General features: G+C 54.3%; 1 long non-coding RNA gene across 1 annotated transcript in view; it reads left to right on the plus strand.

Moving 5' to 3' along the window:
* The window catches only part of LOC142051467 (uncharacterized), a 134,529-nt gene extending 115,687 nt beyond the window's left edge, over positions 1-18,842 (plus strand). Inside the window, exon 8 of the long non-coding RNA XR_012658504.1 lies at positions 18,323-18,842. This is a non-coding gene — a long non-coding RNA (uncharacterized LOC142051467). The remainder of the gene's footprint in view (positions 1-18,322) is intronic.
* Positions 18,843-21,018: the final 2,176 nt, after the last annotated feature.

Here is a 21,018-nt window from a genome sequence, read left to right on the forward strand (position 1 = left end):
TGGGAGGAAACTGGAATGTCCCAGTTGACACCCACTTCCCTCCCAGTGCCTCCCAGTATATCCCAGTTTCCTCCCAGTACATCCCAGTAAATCCCAGTTTGCTCCCAGTAGATCCCAGTACATCGCAGTACATTCCAGTTCCGTTCCTGTACATCCCAATACATCCCCGTTCCATGCCAGTACATCCCAGTTCCCTACCAGTTCATCCCCGTACATCCCAATTCCCTCCCGGTTCACTACCACTTCTTTCCCAGTTCCGTCCCATTACATCCCAGTTCCGTCCCATTACATCCCAGCACATCCCAGTTCCCTCCCAGTACATCCCAGTTCCCTCCCAGTACATCCCAGGTCCCTCCCAGTACATCCCAGGTCCCTCCCAGTACTGGGAGGGAGCTGGGATGTACTGGGAGGCACTACAATGTGCGGGGATGCCCTGGGATGTACTGTGGAGGAACTAGGATGTACAGGCTTGTACTGGGTTGTACCGGGTGGAACTGGCAGGGATTTGGGATGTACCAGGATCTACTGGGATGTACTGGGAGGTAACTGTTGTGTACTGGGAAGGAACAGGGAGGGAACTGGGATGTACTGGTAGGGAACTGGGATGTACTGGGAGGGAACTGGGACGTACTGTGAGGACACTGGGATGTACTGGTATGTACTGGGAGGGAACTGTTATGTACCGAGGGGGAACTGGGATGTACTGGGAGTGAACTGTGAAGTACTGGGATGTACTTAGAGGGAAGTGGGAGGGAATTTGGATGTAGTGGGAGGGAACTGGGATTTACTTGGAGGAAAGTGGCATGTACTGGGATGTAGTGGGATGGAACTGGGAGTGAACTGTGTGTGAACTGTGAGGGAACTGGGATGTACTGGGATGTAATGGGACGGACTGGGAGGGAACTGGGATGTACTGGGAGGGATCTGGGATGTACTGGGCTGCACTGGTAGGGAACTGGGATGTACTGGGAGGAAACTGGAATGTCCCAGTTGACACCCACTTCCCTCCCAGTGCCTCCCAGTATATCCCAGTTTCCTCCCAGTACATCCCAGTAAATCCCAGTTTGCTCCCAGTACATCCCAGTACATCGCAGTACATTCCAGTTCCGTTCCTGTACATCCCAATACATCCCCGTTCCATGCCAGTACATCCCAGTTCCCTACCAGTTAATCCCCGTACATCCCAGTTCCCTCCCGGTTCGCTACCACTTCTTTCCCAGTTCCGTCCCATTACATCCCAGTTCCGTCCCATTACATCCCAGTACATCCCAGTTCCCTCCCAGTACGTCCCAGTTCCCTCCCAGTACATCCCAGGTCCCTCCCAGTACTGGGAGGGAACTGGGATGTACTGGGAGGCACTACAATGTGCGGGGATGTCCTGGGATGTACTGTGGAGGAACTAGGATGTACAGGCTTGTACTGGGTTGTACCGGGTGGAACTGGCATGGATTTGGGATGTACCAGGATCTACTGGGATGTACTGGGATGTACTGAGAGGTAACTGTTATGTACTGGGAAGGAACTGGTAGGGAACTGGGATGTACTGGTAGGGAACTGGGATGTACTGGGAGGGAACTGGGACGTACTGTGAGGACACTGGGATGTACTGGTATGTACTGGGAGGGAAGTGTTATGTACTGAGGGGAACTGGGACGTACTGGGATGTACTGGGAGGGAACTGTGAAGTACTGGGATGTACTGGGAGTGAACTGGGAGGGAACTGGTATGTAGTAGGATGTACTGGGTGGGAACTGGGATGTACTGGGATGTACTGGGTGGGAACTGGGATGTACTGGGTGGGAACTGGGATGTACTGGGAGGGAACTGGGATGTACTGGGACATACTGGCAGGGAACTGGGATGTACTGGGAGGGGATTGGGACGGACTGGGAGGGAACTGGGATGTACTGGGCTGCACTGGTAGGGAACAGGGATGTACTGGGAGGAAACTGGAATGTCCCAGTTGACACCCACTTCCCTCCCAATGCCTCCGAGTATATCCCAGTTTCCTCCCAGTATATCCCAGTTTCCTCCCAGTACATCCCAGTAAATCCCAGCTCGCTGCCAGTACATGCCAATACATCGCTGTACATTCCAGTTCTGTTCCTGTACATCCCAATACATCCCCGTTCCATGCCAGTACATCCCAGTTTCCTACCAGTTCATCCCCGTACATCCCAATTCCCTCCCGGTTCACTACCACTTCTTTCCCAGTGCCTCCCAATACATCCCAGTTCCGTCCCATTACATCCCAGTACATCTCAGTTCCCTACCAGTACGTCCCAGTTCCCTCCCAGTACGTCCCAGTTCCCTCCCAGTACTGGGAGGGACCTGGGATGTACTGGGAGGCACTTCAATGTGCGGGGATGCCCTGGGATGTACTGTGGAGGAACTAGGATGTACAGGCTTGTACTGGGTTGTACCGGGTGGAACTGGCAGGGATTTGGGATGTACCAGGATCTACTGGGATGTACTGGGAGGTAACTGTTATGTACTGGGAAGGAACAGGGAGGGAAATGGGATGTACTGGTAGGGAACTGGGATGTACTGGGAGGGAACTGGGACGTACTGTGAGGACACTGGGATGTACTGGTATGTACTGGGAGGGAAGTGTTATGTACTGAGGGGAACTGGGACATACTGGGATGTACTGGGAGGGAACTGTGAAGTACTGGGATGTACTGGGAGTGAACTGGGAGGGAACTGGTATGTAGTAGGATGTACTGGGTGGGAACTGGGATGTACCAGGATGTACTGGGATGTACTGGGAGGGAACTGGGATGTACTGGGAGGGAACTGGGATGTACTGGGATGTAGTGGGAGGGAACTGGGAGGGAACTGGTATGTACTGGGAGGGAACTGGGATGTACTGGGACATACTGGCAGGGAACTGGGATGTACTGGGAGGGGATTGGGACAGACTGGGAGGGAACTGGGATGTACTGGGCTGCACTGGTAGGGAACTGGGATGTACTGGGAGGAAACTGGAATGTCCCAGTTGACACCCACTTCCCTCCCAATGCCTCCCAGTATATCCCAGTTTCCTCCCAGTATATCCCAGTTTCCTCCCAGTACATCCCAGTAAATCCCAGCTCGCTCCCAGTACATGCCAATACATCGCTGTACATTCCAGTTCTGTTCCTGTACATCCCAATACATCCCCGTTCCATGCCAGTACATCCCAGTTTCCTACCAGTTCATCCCTGTACATCCCAATTCCCTCCCGGTTCACTACCACTTCTTTCCCAGTGCCTCCCAATACATCCCAGTTCCGTCCCATTACATCCCGGTATATCCCAGTTTCCTCCCAGTACATCCCAGTTCCCTCCCAGTACGTCCCAGTTCCCTCCCAGTACATCCCAGGTCCCTCCCAGTACTGGGAGGGAACTGGGATGTACTGGGAGGCACTACAATGTGCGGGGATGCCCTGGGATGTACTGTGGAGGAACTAGGATGTACAGGCTTGTACTGGGTTGTACCGGGTGGAACTGGCAGGAATTTGGGATTTACCAGGATCTACTGGGATGTACTGGGATGTACTGGGAGGTAACTGTTATGTACTGGGAAGGAACTGGTAGGGAACTGGGATGTACTGGGAGGGAACTGGGATGTACTGGGAGGGAACTGGGACGTACTGTGAGGACACTGGGATGTACTGTTATGTACTGGGAGGGAAGTGTTATGTACTGAGGGGAACTGGTGCATACTGGGATGTACTGGGAGGGAACTGTGAAGTACTGGGATGTACTGGGAGTGAACTGGGAGGGAACTGGTATGTAGTAGGATGTACTGGGTGGGAACTGGGATGTACTGGGATGGAACTGGGATGTACTGGGAGGGAACAGGTATGTACTGGGAGGGAACTGGGATGTAGTGGGAGGGAAGTGGGAGGGAACTGGGATTTACTGGGAGGGAACTGGGATTTACTGGGAGTGAACTGGGATGTACTGGGACATACTGGCAGGGAACTGGGACGTACTGGGAGGGGATTGGGACGGACTGGGAGGGAACTGTTATGTACTGGGAGGGAACTGGGACGTACTGTGACGACACTGGGATGTACTGGTATGTACTGGGAGGGAAGTGTTATGTACTGAGGGGAACTGGGACGTACTGGGATGTGCTGGGAGGGAACTGTGAAGTCCTGGGATGTACTTAGCAGGAACTGGGAGGGAACTGGGATGTTGTGTGATGTACTGGGAGGGAACTGGCATGTACTGGGATGTACTGGAATGGAATTGGGAGTGAACTGTTGTGTGAACTGGGAGTGAACTGTGTGTGAACTGTAAGGGAACTGGGATGTACTGGGAGGGAAATGGGAGAGAACTGAGATGTACTGGAGGGAACTGGGATGTAGTGGGATATACTGGAGGGAACTGGAATGGACTAAGAGGGAACTGGGACGTACTGGGAGGGAACTAGGACGCACTGGTAGGGAACTGGGACGGAACTGGGATGTACTGGGACGTACTGGGAGGGAACTGGGACGTACTGGGAGGTAACTGTTGTGTACTGGGAGTGAACTGGCAGGGAACTGGTATGTAGTAGGATGTACTGGGAGGGAACTGGGATGTACTGGGACGGACTGGGTGGGAACTGGGACGGACTGGGAGGGAACTGGGACGGACTGGGATGCACTGGTAGGGAACTGGGATGTACTGGGAGGAAACTGGAATGTCCCAGTTGACACCCACTTCCCTCCCAGTTTCCTCCCAGTATATCCCAGTTTCCTCCCAGTACATCCCAGTAAATCCCAGTTCGCTCCCAGTACATCGCAGTACATTCCAGTTCCGTTCCTGTACATCCCAATACATCCCAGTTCCATGCCAGTACATCCCAGTTCCCTACCAGTTCATCCCCGTACATCCCAATTCCCTCCCGGTTCGCTACCACTTCTTTCCCAGTGCCTCCCAATACATCCCAGTTCTGTCCCATTACATCCCAGTACATCCCAGTTCCCTCCCAGTACATCCCAGTTCCCTCCCAGTACATCCCAGGTCCCTCCCAGTACGTCCCAGTTCCCTCCCAGTACATCCCAGGTCCCTCCCAGTACTGGGAGGGAACTGGGATGTACTGGGAGGCACTACAATGTGCGGGGATGCCCTGGGATGTACTGTGGAGGAACTAGGATGTACAGGCTTGTACTGGGTTGTACCGGGTGGAACTGGCAGGGATTTGGGATGTACCAGGATCTACTGGGATGTACTGGGATGTACTGGGAGGTAACTGTTATGTACTGGGAAGGAACTGGGAGGGAACTGGGATGTACTGGTAGGGAACTGGGATGTACTGTGAGGGAACTGGGACGTACTGCGAGGACACTGGGATGTACTGGTATGTACTGGGAGGGAAGTGTTATGTACTGAGGGGAACTGGGACGTACTGGGATGTACTGGGAGGGAACTGTGAAGTACTGGGATGTACTGGGAGTGAACTGGGAGGGAACTGGTATGTAGTAGGATGTACTGGGTGGGAACTGGGATGTACCAGGATGTACTGGGATGTACTGGGAGGGAACTGGTATGTACTGGGAGGGAACTGGGATGTACTGGGATGTAGTGGGAGGGAACTGGGAGGGAACTGGTATGTACTGGGAGGGAACTGGTATGTACTGGGAGGGAACTGGGATGTACTGGGACATACTGGCAGGGAACTGGGATGTACTGGGAGGAAACTGGAATGTCCCAGTTGACACCCACTTCCCTCCCAATGCCTCCCAGTATATCCCAGTTTCCTCCCAGTATATCCCAGTTTCCTCCCAGTACATCCCAGTAAATCCCAGCTCGCTCCCAGTACATGCCAATACATCGCTGTACATTCCAGTTCTGTTCCTGTACATCCCAATACATCCCCGTTCCATGCCAGTACATCCCAGTTTCCTACCAGTTCATCCCCGTACATCCCAGTTCCCTCCCGGTTCACTACCACTTCTTTCCCAGTGCCTCCCAATACATCCCAGTTCCGTCCCATTACATCCCAGTACATCCCAGTTCCCTCCCAGTACGTCCCAGTTCCCTCCCAGTACGTCCCAGGTCCCTCCCAGTACTGGGAGGGAACTGGGATGTACTGGGAGGCACTACAATGTGCGGGGATGCCCTGGGATGTACCGTGGAGGAACTAGGATGTACAGGCTTGTACTGGGTTGTACCGGGTGGAACTGGCAGGGATTTGGGATGTACCAGGATCTACTGGGATGTACTGGGAGGTAACTGTTATGTACTGGGAAGGAACAGGGAGGTAACTGGGATGTACTGGGAGGGAACTGGGATGTACTGGGACGTGCTGGGAGGGAACTATGAAGTATTGGGATGTACTTGGAGGGAACTGGGAGGGAACTGGGAGGGAACTGTGAAGTACTGGGATGTACTTAGAGGGAACTGGTATGTACTGGGAGGGAACTGGGATGTACTGGGTGGAAAGTGTTTGGAATTGGGATTTAGTGGGAGGGAACTGGGATGGACTGGGAGGGAACTGGGATGTAGTGGGACATACTGGGAGGGAACTGGGATGTACTGGGGTGTACTGGGAGGGAACTGTTATGTACCGAGGGGGAACTGGGATGTACTGGGAGTGAACTGTGAAGTACTGGGATGTACTTAGAGGGAAGTGGGAGGGAACTTGGATGTAGTGGGAGGGAACTGGGGTTTACTTGGAGGAAAGTGGCATGTACTGGGATGTACTGGAATGGAACTGGGAGTGAACTGTGTGTGAACTGTGAGGGAACTGGGATGTACTGTGAGGGAACTGGGATGTACTGGGACGTACTGGGACGGACTGGGAGGGAACTGGGATGTACTGGGAGGGAACTGGGATGTACTGGGATGTAGTGGGAGGGAACTGGGAGGGAACTGGTATGTACTGGGAGGGAACTGGTATGTACTGGGAGGGAACTGGGATGTACTGGGACATACTGGCAGGGAACTGGGATGTACTGGGAGGGGATTGGGACGGACTGGGAGGGAACTGGGATGTACTGGGCTGCACTGGTAGGGAACTGGGATGTACTGGGAGGAAACTGGAATGTCCCAGTTGACACCCACTTCCCTCCCAATGCCTCCCAGTATATCCCAGTTTCCTCCCAGTATATCCCAGTTTCCTCCCAGTACATCCCAGTAAATCCCAGCTCGCTGCCAGTACATGCCAATACATCGCTGTACTTTCCAGTTCTGTTCCTGTACATCCCAATACATCCCCGTTCCATGCCAATACATCCCAGTTCCCTACCAGTTCATCCCCGTACATCCCAATTCCCTCCCGGTTCACTACCACTTCTTTCCCAGTTCCGTCCCATTACATCCCAGTTCCGTCCCATTACATCCCAGTACATCCCAGTTCCCTCCCAGTACATCCCAGGTCCCTCACAGTACATCCCAGGTCCCTCCCAGTACTGGGAGGGAACTGGGATGTACTGGGAGGCACTACAATGTGCGGGGATGCCCTGGGATGTACTGTGGAGGAACTAGGATGTACAGGCTTGTACTGGGTTGTACCGGGTGGAACTGGCAGGGATTTGGGATGTACCAGGATCTACTGGGATGTACTGGGAGGTAACTGTTATGTACTGGGAAGGAACAGGGAGGGAACTGGGATGTACTGGGATGGAACTGGGATGTACTGGGAGGGAACTGGGACGTACTGTGAGGACACTGGGATGTACTGGTATGTACTGGGAGGGAAGTGTTATGTACTGAGGGGAACTGGGACGTACTGGGATGTACTGGGAGGGAACTGTGAAGTACTGGGATGTACTGGGAGTGAACTGGGAGGGAACTGGTATGTAGTAGGATGTACTGGGTGGGAACTGGGATGTACCAGGATGTACTGGGATGTACTGGGAGGGAACTGGGATGTACTGGGATGTAGTGGGAGGGAACTGGGAGGGAACTGGGATGTACTGGGAGGGAACTGGTATGTACTGGGAGGGAACTGGGATGTACTGGGACATACTGGCAGGGAACTGGGATGTACTGGGAGGGGATTGGGACGGACTGGGAGGGAACTGGGATGTACTGGCCTGCACTGGTAGGGAACTGGGATGTACTGGGAGGAAACTGGAATGTCCCAGTTGACACCCACTTCCCTCCCAATGCCTCCCAGTATATCCCAGTTTCCTCCCAGTATATCCCAGTTTCCTCCCAGTACATCCCAGTAAATCCCAGCTCGCTGCCAGTACATCCCAGTACATCGCAGTACATTCCAGTTCCGTTCCTGTACATCCCAATACATCCCCGTTCCATGCCAGTACATCCCAGTTTCCTACCAGTTCATCCCCGTACATCCCAATTCCCTCCCGGTTCACTACCACTTCTTTCCCAGTGCCTCCCAATACATCCCAGTTCCGTCCCATTACATCCCAGTACATCCCAGTTCCCTCCCAGTACGTCCCAGTTCCCTCCCAGTACATCCCAGGTCCCTCCCAGTACTGGGAGGGAACTGGGATGTACTGGGAGGCACTACAATGTGCGGGGATGCCCTGGGATGTACTGTGGAGGAACTAGGATGTACAGGCTTGTACTCGGTTGTACCGGGTGGAACTGGCAGGGATTTGGGATGTACCAGTATCTACTGGGATGTACTGGGATGTACTGGGAGGTAACTGTTGTGTACTGGGAGTGAACTGGGAGAGAACTGGGATGTACTGGGAGGGAACTGGGATGTACTGTGAGGACACTGGGATGTACTGGTATGTACTGGGAGGGAAGTGTTATGTACTGAGGGGAACTGGGACGTACTGGGACGTGCTGGGAGGGAAGTATGAAGTATTGGGATGTACTTAGAGGGAACTGGGATGTACTGGGAGGGAACTGGGAGTGAACTGGGAGGGAACTGTGAAGTACTGGGATGTACTTAGAGGGAACTGGGATGTACTGGGAGGGAACTGGGATGTACTGGGTGGAAAGTGTTGGGAATTGGGATGTAGTGGGAGGGAACTGGGATGGACTGGGAGGGAACTGGGATGTAGTGGGACATACTGGGAGGGAACTGGGATGTACTGGGGTGTACTGGGAGGGAACTGTTATGTACCGAGGGGGAACTGGGATGTACTGGGAGTGAACTGTGAAGTACTGGGATGTACTTAGAGGGAAGTGGGAGGGAATTTGGATGTAGTGGGAGGGAACTGGGATTTACTTGGAGGAAAGTGGCATGTACTGGGATGTAGTGGGATGGAACTGGGAGTGAACTGTGTGTGAACTGTGAGGGAACTGGGATGTACTGTGAGGGAACTGGGATGTACTGGGATGTACTGGGACGGACTGGGAGGGAACTGGGATGTACTGGGAGGGATCTGGGATGTACTGGGCTGCACTGGTAGGGAACTGGGATGTACTGGGAGGAAACTGGAATGTCCCAGTTGACACCCACTTCCCTCCCAGTGCCTCCCAGTATATCCCAGTTTCCTCCCAGTACATCCCAGTAAATCCCAGTTTGCTCCCAGTACATCCCAGTACATCGCAGTACATTCCAGTTCCGTTCCTGTACATCCCAATACATCCCCGTTCCATGCCAGTACATCCCAGTTCCCTACCAGTTAATCCCCGTACATCCCAGTTCCCTCCCGGTTCACTACCACTTCTTTCCCAGTTCCGTCCCATTACATCCCAGTTCCGTCCCATTACATCCCAGTACATCCCAGTTCCCTCCCAGTACGTCCCAGTTCCCTCCCAGTATATCCCAGGTCCCTCCCAGTACTGGGAGGGAACTGGGATGTACTGGGAGGCACTACAATGTGCGGGGATGCCCTGGGATGTACTGTGGAGGAACTAGGATGTACAGGCTTGTACTGGGTTGTACCGGGTGGAACTGGCAGGGATTTGGGATGTACCAAGATCTACTAGGATGTACTGGGATGTACTGGGAGGGAACTGGTATGTAGTAGGATGTACTGGGTGGGAACTGGGATGTACCAGGATGTACTGGGAGGGAACTGGTATGTACTGGGAGGGAACTGGGATGTACTGGGTGGAAAGTGTTGGGAATTGGGATTTACTGGGAGGGAACTGGGATGGACTGGGAGGGAACTGGGATGTAGTGGGACATACTGGGAGGGAACTGGGATGTACTGGGGTGTACTGGGAGGGAACTGTTATGTACCGAGGGGGAACTGGGATGTACTGGGAGTGAACTGTGAAGTACTGGGATGTACTTAGAGGGAAGTGGGAGGGAACTTGGATGTAGTGGGAGGGAACTGGGGTTTACTTGGAGGAAAGTGGCATGTACTGGGATGTACTGGAATGGAACTGGGAGTGAACTGTGTGTGAACTGTGAGGGAACTGGGATGTACTGTGAGGGAACTGGGATGTACTGGGATGTACTGGGACAGACTGGGAGGGATCTGGGATGTACTGGGAGGGATCTGGGATGTACTGTGAGGACACTGGGATGTACTGGTAAGTCCTGGGAGGGAAGTGTTATGTACTGAGGGGAACTGGGACGTACTGGGATGTACTGGGAGGGAACTGTGAAGTACTGGGATGTACTGGGAGTGAACTGGGAGGGAACTGGTATGTAGTAGGATGTACTGGGTGGGAACTGGGATGTACTGGGATGTACTGGGTGGGAACTGGGATGTACTGGGAGGGAACTGGGATGTACTGGGACATACTGGCAGGGAACTGGGATGTACTGGGAGGGGATTGGGACGGACTGGGAGGGAACTGGGATGTACTGGGCTGCACTGGTAGGGAACAGGGATGTACTGGGAGGAAACTGGAATGTCCCAGTTGACACCCACTTCCCTCCCAATGCCTCCCAGTATATCCCAGTTTCCTCCCAGTATATCCCAGTTTCCTCCCAGTACATCCCAGTAAATCCCAGCTCGCTGCCAGTACATGCCAATACATCGCTGTACATTCCAGTTCTGTTCCTGTACATCCCAATACATCCCCGTTCCATGCCAGTACATCCCAGTTTCCTACCAGTTCATCCCCGTACATCCCAATTCCCTCCCGGTTCACTACCACTTCTTTCCCAGTGCCTCCCAATACATCCCAGTTCCGTCCCATTACATCCCAGTACATCTCAGTTCCCTCCCAGTACGTCCCAGTTCCCTCCCAGTACGTCCCAGTTCCCTCCCAGTACTGGGAGGGACCTGGGATGTACTGGGAGGCACTTCAATGTGCGGGGATGCCCTGGGATGTACTGTGGAGGAACTAGGATGTACAGGCTTGTACTGGGTTGTACCGGGTGGAACTGGCAGGGATTTGGGATGTACCAGGATCTACTGTTATGTACTGGGAAGGAACAGGGAGGGAAATGGGATGTACTGGTAGGGAACTGGGATGTACTGGGAGGGAACTGGGACGTACTGTGAGGACACTGGGATGTACTGGTATGTACTGGGAGGGAAGTGTTATGTACTGAGGGGAACTGGGACATACTGGGATGTACTGGGAGGGAACTGTGAAGTACTGGGATGTACTGGGAGTGAACTGGGAGGGAACTGGTATGTAGTAGGATGTACTGGGTGGGAACTGGGATGTACCAGGATGTACTGGGATGTACTGGGAGGGAACTGGTATGTACTGGGAGGGAACTGGGATGTACTGGGATGTAGTGGGAGGGAACTGGGAGGGAACTGGGATGTACTGGGAGGGAACTGGGATGTACTGGGACATACTGGCAGGGAACTGGGATGTACTGGGAGGGGATTGGGACAGACTGGGAGGGAACTGGGATGTACTGGGCTGCACTGGTAGGGAACTGGGATGTACTGGGAGGAAATTGGAATGTCCCAGTTGACACCCACTTCCCTCCCAATGCCTCCCAGTATATCCCAGTTTCCTCCCAGTATATCCCAGTTTCCTCCCAGTACATCCCAGTAAATCCCAGCTCGCTGCCAGTACATGCCAATACATCGCTGTACATTCCAGTTCTGTTCCTGTACATCCCAATACATCCCCGTTCCATGCCAGTACATCCCAGTTTCCTACCAGTTCATCCCTGTACATCCCAATTCCCTCCCGGTTCACTACCACTTCTTTCCCAGTGCCTCCCAATACATCCCAGTTCCGTCCCATTACATCCCAGTATATCCCAGTTTCCTCCCAGTACATCCCAGTTCCCTCCCAGTACATCCCAGGTCCCTCCCAGTACTGGGAGGGAACTGGGATGTACTGGGAGGCACTACAATGTGCGGGGATGCCCTGGGATGTACTGTGGAGGAACTAGGATGTACAGGCTTGTACTGGGTTGTACCGGGTGGAACTGGCAGGAATTTGGGATGTACCAGGATCTACTGGGATGTACTGGGATGTACTGGGAGGTAACTGTTGTGTACTGGGAGTGAACTGGGAGGGACCTGGGATGTACTGGAAGGCACTACAATGTGCGGGGATGCCCTGGGATGTACTGTGGAGGAACTAGGATGTACAGGCTTGTACTGGGTTGTACCGGGTGGAACTGGCAGGAATTTGGGATTTACCAGGATCTACTGGGATGTACTGGGATGTACTGGGAGGTAACTGTTATGTACTGGGAAGGAACTGGTAGGGAACTGGGATGTACTGGGAGGGAACTGGGATGTACTGGGAGGGAACTGGGACGTACTGTGAGGACACTGGGATGTACTGTTATGTACTGGGAGGGAAGTGTTATGTACTGAGGGGAACTGGTGCGTACTGGGATGTACTGGGAGGGAACTGTGAAGTACTGGGATGTACTGGGAGTGAACTGGGAGGGAACTGGTATGTAGTAGGATGTACTGGGTGGGAACTGGGATGTACTGGGATGGAACTGGGATGTACTGGGAGAGAACAGGTATGTACTGGGAGGGAACTGGGATGTAGTGGGAGGGAAGTGGGAGGGAACTGGGATTTACTGGGAGGGAACTGGGATTTACTGGGAGTGAACTGGGATGTACTGGGACATACTGGCAGGGAACTGGGACGTACTGGGAGGGGATTGGGACGGACTGGGAGGGAACTGTTATGTACTGGGAGGGAACTGGGACGTACTGTGACGACACTGGGATGTACTGGTATGTACTGGGAGGGAAGTGTTATGTACTGAGGGGAACTGGGACGTACTGGGATGTGCTGGGAGGGAACTGTGAAGTCCTGGGATGTACTTAGCAGGAACTGGGAGGGAACTGGGATGTAGTGTGATGTACTGGGAGGGAACTGGCATGTACTGGGATGTACTGGAATGGAATTGGGAGTGAACTGTTGTGTGAACTGGGAGTGAACTGTGTGTGAACTGTAAGGGAACTGGGATGTACTGGGAGGGAAATGGGAGAGAACTGAGATGTACTGGAGGGAACTGGGATGTAGTGGGATATACTGGAGGGAACTGGAATGGACTAAGAGGGAACTGGGACGTACTGGGAGGGAACTAGGACGCACTGGTAGGGAACTGGGACAGAACTGGGATGTACTGGGACGTACTGGGAGGGAACTGGGACGTACTGGGAGGTAACTGTTGTGTACTGGGAGTGAACTGGCAGGGAACTGGTATGTAGTAGGATGTACTGGGAGGGAACTGGGATGTACTGGGACGGACTGGGAGGGAACTGGGACGGACTGGGAGGGAACTGGGACGGACTGGGATGCACTGGTAGGGAACTGGGATGTACTGGGAGGAAACTGGAATGTCCCAGTTGACACCCACTTCCCTCCCAGTTTCCTCCCAGTATATCCCAGTTTCCTCCCAGTACATCCCAGTAAATCCCAGTTCGCTCCCAGTACATCGCAGTACATTCCAGTTCCGTTCCTGTACATCCCAATACATCCCAGTTCCATGCCAGTACATCCCAGTTCCCTACCAGTTCATCCCCGTACATCCCAATTCCCTCCCGGTTCGCTACCACTTCTTTCCCAGTGCCTCCCAATACATCCCAGTTCTGTCCCATTACATCCCAGTACATCCCAGTTCCCTCCCAGTACATCCCAGTTCCCTCCCAGTACATCCCAGGTCCCTCCCAGTACGTCCCAGTTCCCTCCCAGTACATCCCAGGTCCCTCCCAGTACTGGGAGGGACCTGGGATGTACTGGGAGGCACTACAATGTGCGGGGATGCCCTGGGATGTACTGTGGAGGAACTAGGATGTACAAGCTTGTACTGGGTTGTACCGGGTGGAACTGGCAGGGATTTGGGATGTACCAGGATCTACTGGGATGTACTGGGATGTACTGGCAGGTAACTGTTATGTACTGGGAAGGAACTGGGAGGGAACTGGGATGTACTGGTAGGGAACTGGGATGTACTGGGAGGGAACTGGGACGTAGTGTGAGGTCACTGGGATGTACTGTTATGTACTGGGAGGGAAGTGTTATGTACTGAGGGGAACTGGGACGTACTGGGATGTGCTGGGAGGGAACTGTGAAGTACTGGGATGTACTTAGAGGGAACTGGGATGTACTGGGAGGGAACTGTGAAGTACTGGGATGTACTGGGATGGAACTGGGATGGAACTGGGATGGAAGTGGGAGGGAACTGGTATGTAGTAGGATGTACTGGGTGGGAACTGGGATGTTCCAGGATGTACTGGGATGTACTGGGAGGGAACTGGTATGTACTGTGAGGGAACTGGGATGTACTGGGATGTACTGGGAGGGAACTGGGATGTACTGTGAGGGAACTGGGATGTACTGGGACATACTGGCAGGGAACTGGGATGTACTGGGAGGGAATCGGGATGTAATGGGAGGGAACTGGGATGTATTGGGAGGGAAGTGTTATGTACCAAGGGGGAACTGGGACGTACTGGGATGTAGTGGGAGTGAACTGTGAAGTACTGGGATGTACTGTGAGGGAACTGGGATGTACTGGGAGGGAACTTTGAAGTACTGGGATGTACTTAGAGGAAACTGGGAGGCAACTGGCATGTACTGGGATGTACTGGAATGGAACTGGGAGTGAACTGTGTGTGAACTGTGAGGGAACTGGGATGTACTGTGAGGGAACTGGGATGTACTGGGACGGACTGGGAAGGAACTGGGACGGACTGGGAGGGATCTGGGATGTACTGGGCTGCACTGGTAGGGAACTGGGATGTACTGGGAGGGAACTGGGATGTACTGGGCGTCGCTGGGAGGGAGCTGGGATGTACTGGGATCCATACTGTGTGGCATGTTGGTCATTACTGGGACGCACTGGTCTATACGCGCGGGCTGATATCTGACCCCTCTGGCCCCACCCACCTTTGCGACAGGCCCCGCCCCCTGGCGAGGGCCTGGTGGGGTGGGGCCGTGCTCGTGTGCTCCCCAGCGTCCCCAGTTAGCAAGAGGTCCCACCCCCTGGTGACAGCCTGGGGGTGTTGCTGGTGCTGCCTGGCCCCACCCTCCATAGCAACAGGCCCTGCCCTTGGTGATGGCTCCAGGGGCATTGCCAGCGTCCCTTTGGACACACCCCCTTAGTGACAGGCCCCACCCCCCGGCAACGGCCCGGGGGGCGGTGCCGGCTCTCTCCCCTTAGCGACAGGCCCCACCCCCCGGCAACGGCCCGGGGGGCGGTGCCGGCTCTCTCCCCTTAGCGACAGGCCCCGCCCCCCGGCAACAGCCCGAGCCTGTGTTTGCTCCGCTCGGGGGGCTCGGTTTGGGTGTTTTCTCTCCCCCCTCCCTCCCGTGCCGGGAACTCCAGGCGGCTCTCGTACGGCTCCCGGGGCCTTCACCCCCCGGGGGGCTCGGCCCGCCCCTTTCGCGGGGCGCTGTGGGAAGGGCGGGGGCGGGGCCCGGGGGTGGAAGAGCCCCGGCTCTGGCCCTGGGCTTCTCTGGCGTCGGTGCTCCCGTGTTCCCTCGGGCGGTCGCAGCTTTGGGGCTGTCTCAGCCCCCCGGGCAGGCGTGCTCTGGCGTTTAGAGAAGCGGAGGCGTTGCCTGAGGTAAGGATTCCAGAGCTTGGCACTCTTTGGCGGCATCTGTACTAGAAAGGTCCCTTGTGGCCTGCTTTGCTTTTTTTCTCCCAGGATGCTGTTTTGGGCGCTGAGGGGGCGGTGAGACGGGTTAGTGGTATGGTGTTCTGTTTGGGGTTTGGTTTTTGCTTTGCTGTTTTTTTTCCCCTCGTGAGATCATTTTATTGTGCTGCTGCAATTCCTGTCTTTACTGAACCCGGAACCTTGGGGGTTTTCACTAGTTGTGCCGTTCACTGTTTCAGGTGTTGCCTTGGCCTCTCAACAGCCGTGGCACAACCTGCAGCGATGCTGCCTCTCCAGGCCCCCGCAGGCCCCGCTTTCTTGTCCAGCCAGGCGGGAAAGCGTGGTTGTTGCAGAAACAGCTACGCCCTGCGACTCCTCCTCAGGTTGTTGGCTCGGCCCCAACAGCGTACAGGCTGCTGAGGTCACCGCCTCCGCGCGGGACGCAGGCGGCCCGGAGAGCTTTACCCCGCGCCATTTCCGTCCCCTCTGGGCAGCAGCGGAGCTGCCGCCGCTTCAGGCGGCCGCTTTCTCGAGGGCGAGGAGCTGGGATGACAACGGGCCGCTGCAGACTCTGGTCAGGGTAAGAGGCTGTTCCCTGGGGAGCCGGCGCAGGGGGAGCGGAGGTACGCACGGGCACTTGTCGGTGCCCCTGGCCGGTAAAGGGAAGGTTAAATTGTTAGAGTGCAAATAAATACATATTATTTAGGGAGGAGTCGTGACTAAATTTAATCACACCTATTACTGAACAAACCAGGCAGTCATTATTCCTAATCTGTAGTTAAAAAAAATAAAGGCAGTCCTTTTTTATGCCATAAATAGAGTTGCGAGTCATTAATAGCTCAATCTAAATACAGCCGTTACTAAATCAACTGCAGGCATTAATGACTCCTGATCAGAAACAAAATAAGGAAATTTTCGAATCTAGAATGAAAATCGACCCGGAAAGCTAAATTGGGAGCGGGTAGTACTGAAATTGTAACAGGGCTGTTAGAAAGTTCAGAGGCAGCGACAGCTCCTGCTTCCAACCCAAGCAGTAAACGAAGCTTTAGGTTCTTAAATGAAGAGAAATAAAGGTGAGCTGTTAAACAGTGGCTGGGGTCAAGCGTAGCTATTAAGAAAATTTGCAGGTACGGGTGATTCCTGAGCAGAACTAACAATTCCAGAAGATTTAGATTTAAAAACTACAGAGCTAATGGAGTGCCACAACCGCCCGGATGTAACTGCAGCCGCTTTGGGGGAATGCCCCAGCCCCCCCAGCCACCGCTATTAATTACTGCCAAGGAGAGCGAAAGTGAAAGTAGAAGCAGTGCAGGTGAAGTGTGAGCAGTACGCTTTTTCCTAAGTCATCTCTTCGTGTCAGGAGAGGAAAGAAAATGGAAAGAAGATGTTTGCAGGGGGTCTGTGCTGGGTTACCTGCGCGTCTCTTCCGTGCGTCCTTGAGGAGACATTTAGCTCCTGTTGGGCGCTCGCAGGTGGAGACAGGGCGAGCTGGAGGCAGGATCGGTGCCGGCACTGATAAAGGGATGGGCAACGAGCGGAGAGAAGAGGGGGCAAGGGCTGAAAAAGGGTCACCGGTTCTGCAGGGAAGGCAGCGGGATGTGACTCGGCAACCGCTCTGACGAGCGCAGGGTCATTCGCTGCGATGAAGTCAGGGTCTGCGGCTGGCCCGGAGAGGCAGCAGAAATCCCAAACTCTTTGCAGGGGTACCGGCCAGATTAGGGCAACACCTGAACAGTAAAACCATTTAGGGGAAGCAGAGCTGGGCTGCACCGCGTGGCCAACCTCCCTCTTCTCCGTGAGTCCCAAAGGGGCAGCTCCAAGAATGTGCTGAGAATTCATCCCTTGCGCTAAAAATGAGACGCAAGTAGCACCCACCCGTGAATTTTATTTTCTCTCTCGCTCTGCGGCTCCTGCCTGCTTGTCTCTCCTCAGTGCTCACCTGCACCTGTGCTCGGATGGGGCAGCTGAGGGAAGGTGCTGCCATCTCCCCAGCCCCGGCGGACCGCCCCTCAGCTGTGTCCTCTGTCAGGGAGCGTCGTCATCTCTCCTGCCTCCCAGAGCGTGTCCTGTAGTGGCAGACGCGCGGGCTTTTCCCTGCACGCGCATACGGGAAGGGAAGGGAAGGGAAGGGAAGCACAGTGAGAGCTGGGCTTGTCAAAGAGTAATGGGGGTGGTGGGAAGCGTAGCTAGAACCGGAGAGCTACAGCGCAAAAGCGAAGCGGACGGGACACAAAAGTAAAATGGTGCACAGGAATGCTGAGGCGAGAACTCCCGCAGCACACAGGAAATCAGTGTCAGAATCTATTGTCTTCTGACTGCCAAATTAAAAATAATGGCACGCTTTGCAACGCTAAGCTCGCTCTAATCGTCTGAACTGTTTCTTTCCAACCCCCACCGCCCCCAGCACACCGCTCAGCCTCCTCAGCCTGAAATGCCTTGTTTTCCTTCTTTTTTTTTTTTTTTTTTTTATGACAGGGCAACTTCTGTTCCCGAGGTGGTGCCTACGGTACAGCTATCTCTTCGAAGACAGTTTGGTTTAGGTCAGAGAATGTTGAGCCTGGACTGAATCAGCCTCTGTTTCTATTTCTGGAAATCGTCGGTCCTGTGCATCAAGCCCGGAAAAAAGGAAATATGAACCAAAGGACGTGGGGCCTGCAGGGCTAGGAAATTATTTGAGAAGAGGTTCAGTGGGGAAATGACTCTTTGTCTGTGGGGCGTCCAGGCAAGCAACCCAGCTGCTAGAAAGCGGCGCTGTCCCCAGGATGGCCTCGGCGGTCCCGTTGGAGTCGGGGCAACAAGGACAAGGCAGGGTGAAGCATCTGGCCTGCCGTGTGGAACGTGACTGTACAAAGCACGTGTGATGCACTGCAAGTTTACTTGTTTAAACTGTGAGTTAAAGAAGGTGTGCGGTTGCTTTGTAAACAGCCGACGCTCTAAAGCTACACCCATCTAATTGCTAGCTGTATTAAATCTATCGTATTGCTGTTTCTGCATTAAAAAATAAAAAAGAAAAAAACCAACACACCTATGTAAGCACTTCTAAGTACAACGGAAAACCACTGTTTAACGCGTGGCATGTGTGGGTTGTTTTTTTGGGGTGGGAGGGTGGGGTGTATGACAAAAACCTGCGAGAGACACACGCACATACGCACATGTCATGTTTAGCGCTCACCTAAACCCAAAAAAGAAAATCCACTCTTTATTTTGCAGCATTAGCATTAGCTTCCAGCGCACAGCCTGAGCGCGTACCTCTGCTCTCACCGTCTGCTCCCTCTTCAACCGTGTGTGGCTGTCATCAGCTTGCACAGGCTTTGCTCGTGCGAGTTTCCGCGACAGCTTACGAGAAGGCAGGGAAACCAACCCAGCAAGACGCGTAGTGCCTTCCTCTATGGGCTCCGTCCAACCTTTGTTAAAATGAGCAGAAAAGAAATCTGCTGCTGCCTTTACCCTGACTGACTCTTACAGAGAGCATCTGACTTGACCCGCAGCAAAGCGATGCCCCAGGCAGCAGCACGTATTGGCGCGGACCGCGGTTTCACCCACCTGTTTTACTGCGCCGGTCCTTTCCCACGGCCGATGCCGCAGATGTGGCGCGCCCCACCCCCAAACCTCTTTACGAGGGTTCCCTGGGCTCTGCAAGTCGCCTGCTGGACATGTTGCTGATTCAGGCACGGGCAAAGTCAGCTTCTTCGCTGGCCTCGGGCCAGGGCAGCCACGTACTCGAGGGAAACTCAGAATATCTCCAGCGAGATCTCACCGGGAGGCTGGGACCTCGTCAGTAGGGGAGAAAGCCAAGCGACTGACACTGAAAGGGAGCTCTTTGCTAGGCTGTAGATCGTAAAGTTAAAAAAGAAAACAAACCTGCCTTTTTAAAAATGCCCTCTTTTGAGTCTGCCACATTTGATACGGATTTTTTAAATTGCAGGGTATATCTCCTACAGGCCTCATGCAAAGGGAAGTGAGTACCTCTGGCTCTCAGGACAAGGGGGTCCCTCAGGAGCCCAGGTGCTCACGCCAGCCGGCATCTGGCACAGCACAGGGCAGGAGCTTTGGCAGTAGTACGTGAGCTGAGAATGAGAGTTAGGCAGCACTGCGCGCTTCTCCTGTGAGCCGCCGAGGCTCGCGCGCTGTACCTTCCACAAATAAAAGGCCAGAAGAGTCAGCATTTCTGCTAGTTCCAGCCTCATCCGTACCCTCGTCGGTGTAGCTGTAAGCAAGTGTCCCGTAGCGACTGGGAGCGTGGCAGCTGGGCTTCCTGCGCTGCCTTAGGTTGTGCCCTTGGAGAGACCCTTCTCCGAGCCCCGTGAGCCCTGGGGTGGGTGGGCTGCGGTGCCGTTCAACGCTGAATAGGCACGAAGGCCTGTAAACAAAAGGTATTTATATCGCACCCATACCCGGCAGCCAACCGCCGCTTTATTTACGTATTCTGCACCTCCTGCCGACGCTTTTAAACTTAGCCGATATTGCCGCAGTTTTCACTGACGGGGCAGGGGGCTGCCACGCTGCAGGGGGAGTGTCTGGGTGTCTCCCACGGACACAGACGTCCTCAGCTGGGTAGGGACAGGGTGAGAGCTGGAACAACTCTGCTGACATGTAAGGGCCGTCCCAGGGCAAGGCTCCTGGGTCTGGGGGCTGAAAGGCGAGCCGCGCTGGGTGGTTGGTGTGGGAGTTGTGGAGCAAGTAGGGGGAAAAAAAACCAACAAGAAAAAACCATCCAAATGTTTCACAGCAGGTAGAAAGCTAGGCAGAAAGCAAACTGAATGCTGTAAAGACAAAAGCCGAAAGCCGGCTATGGACTGTACGAAAAGAGTCAGTGCCACGGAAGGAGGTTATTTCTTCAACTGACCATAGGAGGCTTTTTGTGAGAAAACACAACACCTTTCTGCTACAGCGCGGTACCGCAGCAGTAATGGGCCAGAGCGTGCGAGCGCCTTTGGCAGGATCGGTAACGGCCGGGGCACGGCCGAACGGCCAGCCCACCTTCCGCACAAGGAAAACACCATTCCCCTGGAACGCCACGCAGACCCAGGACAGGTAAGGCGGAGGCCGAGCCCAGGCGCCCCCATTGCCAAGGACCACCTTGGCCTTGCAGCGTCTCACGCTTCGGGGTGTTTTGCAGGCCGTGGCTAAGCTCAGGCCCCCTGCTCGTGGCTGCCCCCGGTCGCCCGGCG

The sequence above is a fragment of the Phalacrocorax aristotelis genome, unplaced genomic scaffold (genome assembly GCF_949628215.1).
Source record: "Phalacrocorax aristotelis unplaced genomic scaffold, bGulAri2.1 scaffold_33, whole genome shotgun sequence".
In the NCBI taxonomy this organism is placed as follows: domain Eukaryota; kingdom Metazoa; phylum Chordata; class Aves; order Suliformes; family Phalacrocoracidae; genus Phalacrocorax; species Phalacrocorax aristotelis.